Source organism: Brassica oleracea, unplaced genomic scaffold, assembly GCF_000695525.1.
Source record: "Brassica oleracea var. oleracea cultivar TO1000 unplaced genomic scaffold, BOL UnpScaffold00692, whole genome shotgun sequence".
Taxonomy (NCBI): domain Eukaryota; kingdom Viridiplantae; phylum Streptophyta; class Magnoliopsida; order Brassicales; family Brassicaceae; genus Brassica; species Brassica oleracea.
This window is the reverse complement of record NW_013617439.1, coordinates 78,964-85,558: the sequence shown is the minus strand read 5'-3', so window position 1 is coordinate 85,558 and position 6,595 is coordinate 78,964.

Here is a 6,595-nt window from a genome sequence, read left to right as displayed (position 1 = left end):
GCAAATACTGGGTTAATCATTACACCTTTTCTCTACTTTTCTATATATATATATATTTTTTGTAATCGATTGGTAACCCATTGTCACCGGTTACGTCCTCGTTTTCTTTTTTACCGGCTCGAGGACACTTTTGTCATTTGACTCACCTTACTCACATTCCGAAGGCCCACAATTTCTATGGCTTAGGCATTATCCTAATTTGTTAATTCTTAAGGGATTTGGCCCAATTTACTCTAAAATTTTCTTATAGTTCTTATACTTTATAATAAACTAATAGATATATGATACCAATCTATACTATTAAAATAGGATCTTATCTGATTTTAACCCCTAAAATATCCTGTTATTTACTCTCTCTGCCACTGTTTTTCAAAACAATCGACTCTTTCATTAGGGTGTTTCGGTAAAATATCGCATCTAACGCGTTAATTCTATTGTTATCCAATTAAATTGGACTCACTAGCATTGTGCTATAATAGGTCCACGTTTGAACATCGTATTTGCGTGTCAATCATTATTAACAGTGCGATATGTTAGGTCCATCTATAGGTATTTGTTATCTCCTATAATGCTTCTCTTTCATTTGTTCCTGTGTTATTCAGTATAATGTTTAACTATCCATTTATATGTATAATTCTTTTACTATGTTTTCAAATTATTATGTCAATAAAAGTATTTAATCTTCTTTCATGTTTAGTTATATCTGCTGCGAGTTTATAATATTAGTTTGTTTGTAAATAGAGATACTGAATGAATTACTAAATGTAGTTAGCCAAGTACACATAAATTGCAGGTCAAAAGTTCGAAAATTATATTCAAAGCAAAAAACATAAAGAAGTAAAACAGGAAAGATTCAAACTAATATTTATTCAAACAAGCTAATTAAAATTAAGGGGCCCTAAAATTAATGTAAAAATATTTAAACAAATTTAACTTTATTTTATATAGTATGTTTGTGTTTAATTAATGAAAAGTGTGTTAATTTTTCTTATATATATATGCATATTTACTGATAAATCAAAATTAAATTATACATTTTGTTTTTAGTTGTATATAATTAAAATTTGGTAAAAAATGTAAAAGATTGATTTTATTTGTATGAAAAAATATTCTCATGCATAGCATGGGCTCAATACTAGTAACTATTATAAATCGGGTATGATTTAACTGGCACTATACCAAACATACATATGTCACTATTAATTTGTGACAATATATTGTTATTAAAATGAGAATTCAACAATATTATGAAAAAATTAGATACATACTAGAATTTTTTATACATGTAGAATGTTGTTGAGTGCTAATCCCTAAAAGGTGATTGTAAACCCCAAAATACATATCCTATACCCCAAAATACATATCCTAAACCCCAAAATACATATCTTAAACCCTAACTCCAACAATACTTTTTACTCGATTCCTGACTTTACAATAATGTTTTTACAAAAAGAAAATAAAAAAATATGATGATAAAATTTGATTCCTATGGTATATTCAAAAATTTGTTAGTAGTGTGTGTATATTTAATGATTTAACATGCTAACTAGATTTTAACATGCTAACTAGATTTTGGGAAAAAATATTTAAATATTTTTTTTAATTAAAATGCATGATTTTCGAATGTTTACAAAACGTGGTTTTGGAGAATATACTAAAAAATTCGATTACTATCGTATATTTCTTTCTAAACATTATTTTGAAAAATGTTACTATTGTTCTCTATGAACTTCCTTAATGTATAGCTATGTATAAAAAAACACAAAATCAATCTAGCATTTTTAAGGAATAACTTGGAAAAAACATTATGCATTAACTACTAACTTAGGATATGTATTAAATACGAAAATTAATTTATACTATTAAAGCAGAATTCCTACTAGGATTCTGCCATTGATTTTTTATTTAATTACGATTCTATGCCACTGACATTTAATTTTGCTATTAATACTATTTAATTTTGAACTAAACAATATTCTGTACAATATCTACGATTCATTATTTATTTTATAGTTAAAATATTAGCAATACACTTTACGTAACTAAACTATATTTCTCTAAGTAAAAAAAGAAACTTTTTTCTATCTTCTCCTTTGTTTTGCCTCTATCACTGCCGGCTGCTCTTCCATAATTTATTTAATTAATTAGTCATAACTTTTTACTAATGTTTAATTAGTTAAAAACATTAATTACATATTCTAATATTAAAATATTAAAAATAAAAACTTTCTACAAATATTAAAAATAAAAATTAAACCAGTGTAAAACAGGTTAATAGACAAATTATCTTTTTTTATTTTCATAAAGTCATATTTATATACAATTTAAATTTGATTATATAAAGATCTATATGATGAACACATGTTAGTTTGTATAATACAAATACTTTAAATCAACATAAGATTAATTGAAATTTATTAATATATTTTATTTATAAATAGGTGGCAATATATTAGGGTTAAAAACAAAAATTCTTACATTGTTATAGATATAAACTGTTTGTATTGAAAGTTCATTTTTTCATAAACTAAAACGTTTAATAATTTTAACAACTCAAATTAATATTTCAGTTTCTACTTACAAATTTAAGATTGAAAAAAAAATATTTCATCATCTAAAAAAACTAAAAACACATTTAATATACTATTAATTATTTACTATATTACTTTAAATATTTAATTAAAATTCTTCCATAGGTTAGAATTTTTTTTTTTTAAACTCAGAAATAATATCATCTAAAAAGATTAAAATAAATCATATGAAAAAAAATTTAATAATAAATTATATAGAAAAAAGAAATTCCCAAAATTTGTATTATTTTAGTCTATACTATTAAAGTAGAATTCCTACTAAGATTATGCCCTTGAGTTTTGAAGATAATTACACTTCATGCCATTTCCGTATTTAAAACTAACAACATTAATTATTTCTTTAACTAAAATACTATAAATTCGTTTTTCAGCATTTAAAACTTTAAAATCAGGATTAAGCCAACCAAAAAAAACGTCAGCTCAAGCCTTTTTTTCAAAAAAAAAAACGTCAGCTAATACAAAAGTCTATGTGGTTTGCAGTGATGGGGCGGACCCTAACCCCACATTGATTTTTGTTTTTCTTTCCCTAATTAACCTAAAATTTATGAAAGTGCTATTGTTTTTAATATGATTTACATTAAGTGCCCCATACTAAAATAATTGCTAGTTCCGCGATAAACAACGTATTTCAATATATGCATAATTCACTTACTACTTCTAAAACTCCATCAACTATATCACATAACGCCAGCCAAAAAATGTCAGCCAATAAACACTAACGTGTCTATAGTTTAGGTTCATTGCATAATTAATATTTTTTGAAAAGCTTGGTGCTAAAAGACAAAAATCTCTCTGACAGGAAATGATAGAAACGTATGACATATACAAATGATTCACTTACTACTTTCAAAAGCTCATCAACATAAACTAGCGTAACGCTAGCGCTCTCGAGGAGATGAAGATGGCGACTCCAAGATCCAGATCGTATTGACGTAGATCCTGCACTCAGCGGGCTCTGCATCATCGCAAGGGAGACTATCCTACACTCTTTGTGATCCACGCGTAGTATCTGGTTTCTGGAAAGCTTCTCCGGTGCCGTTTTTCCCAAGCATCGATTGTTTGATGGCTTGATTCTTGTTGGAGAGTCCCCTAGGTTGAAGTTTCCTTTGAAACTTCGATCTCCATCTAATCAACACGTTCATTGACGTGTGGATTACCAGAAGTTTCGACTGCACTCCCGATCCCTTTCATCACCCTCCGATCACTGCAGTTCTCCAAGCCGTAGCACTGATCTTTTCATAACTGAGATCAGACCTTCATATCTTTGTATGGGGTCATCTTACATGCAACGTTCCAGTCACTTGGGGGACATCATAGGGAAGGGTATCCTTTACGAGGATGATGATGCGCCGATCAAACTGATGGACCAGGATAATACGCTACTTGTCAATGAGTTTAGCTTGTCATTGATTGGAAAGATTCTCAACCCAAAGATACAAAATGTCGATAAGATACTCCAAAAGATGCCATCACAATGGGGTATGGAAGATCGCATTACGGCCAATGATTTGGGCAACGGGAAGGTTCTTCTCAATTTCAGTTTAGAAGATGATCTCAACTCTGTTCTTCGACAGTTTCCTTTTCACTTCAACTTTTGCATGTTTGTGCTGGTGCGATGGAAACCCACTGTTCATGATGATTATCCTTGGATCATCCCATTTAAGGTTCAAGTGATTGGTATTCCTTTGCATCTTTGGACGGATAAAAATCTGAGAAACATTGGTGCAAGACTAGGCCATTTTCATGTTGATACTTTGGAGGTATCTGAGGGACGTATGCTTGTTGATGTGGATACTCGTCGGCCTCTTAAATTCTCAAGGAAAGTTGAAGCGAAGGATGGGATGAGGTTACCATTGAGATCAAATATGAGATGCTAACACCGTTTTACTTGTGGTATGCTTACTCATGAGAAGGAATAATGTCCCTCCTGGGACATACGGTCTCGACTCAAACCACAAACAGAGTGTCATGGTATCTTCACGAGGATGCAGCTTCCACAGGAACATCCACAGAGTCAGAATTTGCATAGAGATCACCGGGCAAATGCGCTTCCCTGACAGCCTTTGGTGCCACGCATGGACATATCTACCAGACACTCAGCTAGTTCAGGGTATGGTGTGGAGGACAGGAAGTATGTGCAGAGGGAATCTTATTCTCGTGAGCTGCTTGGCACACATACAAACAGGATCATTCGACGTCGAAATGATCACTCTAGGAGTAACATTTATGGGGGTTCCCGAGCTTCTAAAGGTCCATATGACCGTCACCAGGAGCTAACTTGGTGAGAGAAAGCAGAGACGACCAAGCATAAAGTTAACATGTCAAAAGCTTCCCAATATGAAAGGGAGGAACCATTAACAAGCTCTCGTGAGATTGTTCCCGATGAACAAACCTTTGGCACAAGGAACAATGGTCCAAACGCTCAACAAGCTATGAGGTTGGGAGAGGGTAACAGCGCTAAAAGGCTGGCTAGCACTATTGTTACGCCATCCAGAGTCGATCATGACATGGATGAGAATGTTACAAAACGAACTAAAGGGCTTACTCGATCTCTCTCTTTTACGACTCTCAGTGATCAGGAGCCTGTAATCGTTGTTGGAGATAATCAGATTATTGGTGCATTGAATGATATGGAAATTGAGGATCAGCAGGATGATGGAATGATGGAATGTGAAATGCTACATGAGGATTTACTAGGGTTGGATCTCAAAGAGATGGAAGACACCGCGGCTCAGCATGATTCGATCATAGTGACTGCAGGACCTGATGTTAAAGCATTGAAGAACAGTAGAAAAGGCACTAAAGCGACTGTTCCTCGTAAGCTTTCATCTTCGTCTCATGGAGCTCATACGGCTCGAGAATCAAGCAAGTCAAGGCATCACTATCAGAGTTTGAAGAAGCAGAGAGGTGGCTCGTCCAAAAGTGATGGATTGATGGGTTCCAAAAACTCATCCCATGATTATCTATGAGGACAATCAGTTGGAACTGTCGAGGGATTGGAAACAACCTCACAGTTTGACGCCTTACGGAGATGTGTCAGAAGCATCGCCCATGACTCGTGTTTCTTTATGAGACGAAGAATAGGAGGCTGCTGTTGCAAAACATTCATGCCGACTTAGAATTTGATCACTTGTTTACCGTTGAGCCACTTGGTCTTAGTGGAGGTTTAGCTCTTTTATTTATGGATTAATTTCGAGTTAATGTCTTATTTTCGAATAACAGAATGATTGACATTGAAGCAGTCATTAACGGAATAAAAGTCTTTATGACATTTGTTTATGGAGACAATGTTTTAGAACGTAGGGATCAGGTTTGAGAACGTCTTACGCGTTTCTCAACAACACGAAATGGACCTTCATTCATGATAGGTGATTTTAATGAAATAACTGATCATAGCGAAAAGGAGGGAGGAAGAAGGCATTCTGATAGCTCCTTCTTGCCTTTCAAGCAGATGCTGAGTGATTGTGGCATGGTGGAATTTCCATTTACTAGGAATATGCTTTCGTGGGTTGGAAAAAGATCAGGAGGGAAAACTAGTAGATGCCGACTGGATAGAGCAGTGGGGAATGAGGATTGGCTTGAAAATTTTCCTCATACAGCTGTTAAGTATCTTAGGCTTTGGGGCTCGGATCATCGTCCGGTCCTAGCGGATATTCTCACAAAACCAGTGAAGAAAAAATAGAAATTCAAATTTGACAAACGCTGGTTGGATAATGAGTAACTAAGGCAAGTCATTCTGGAAGGATGGAAGTCAGAGGATTTGCCTCCTGAAGCGAATATAATGGAACATATTACTAGCTGTCGAAAAGCTTTGAGCCAATGGAGGAGACAAAACAATGTGAATTCATAAAAGATAGTAGCGGAGCTTAAGGAGAAGGTGGATGGTCTATATTCAAATGATGATGCTACTTCCGAGGAAATACCAGATGCTCAAAAGGAATTATCTACTGCTCTTAAGGCAGAAGAGATGTTTTGGAGACAGATGAGTAGGGTTCTCTTGTTAA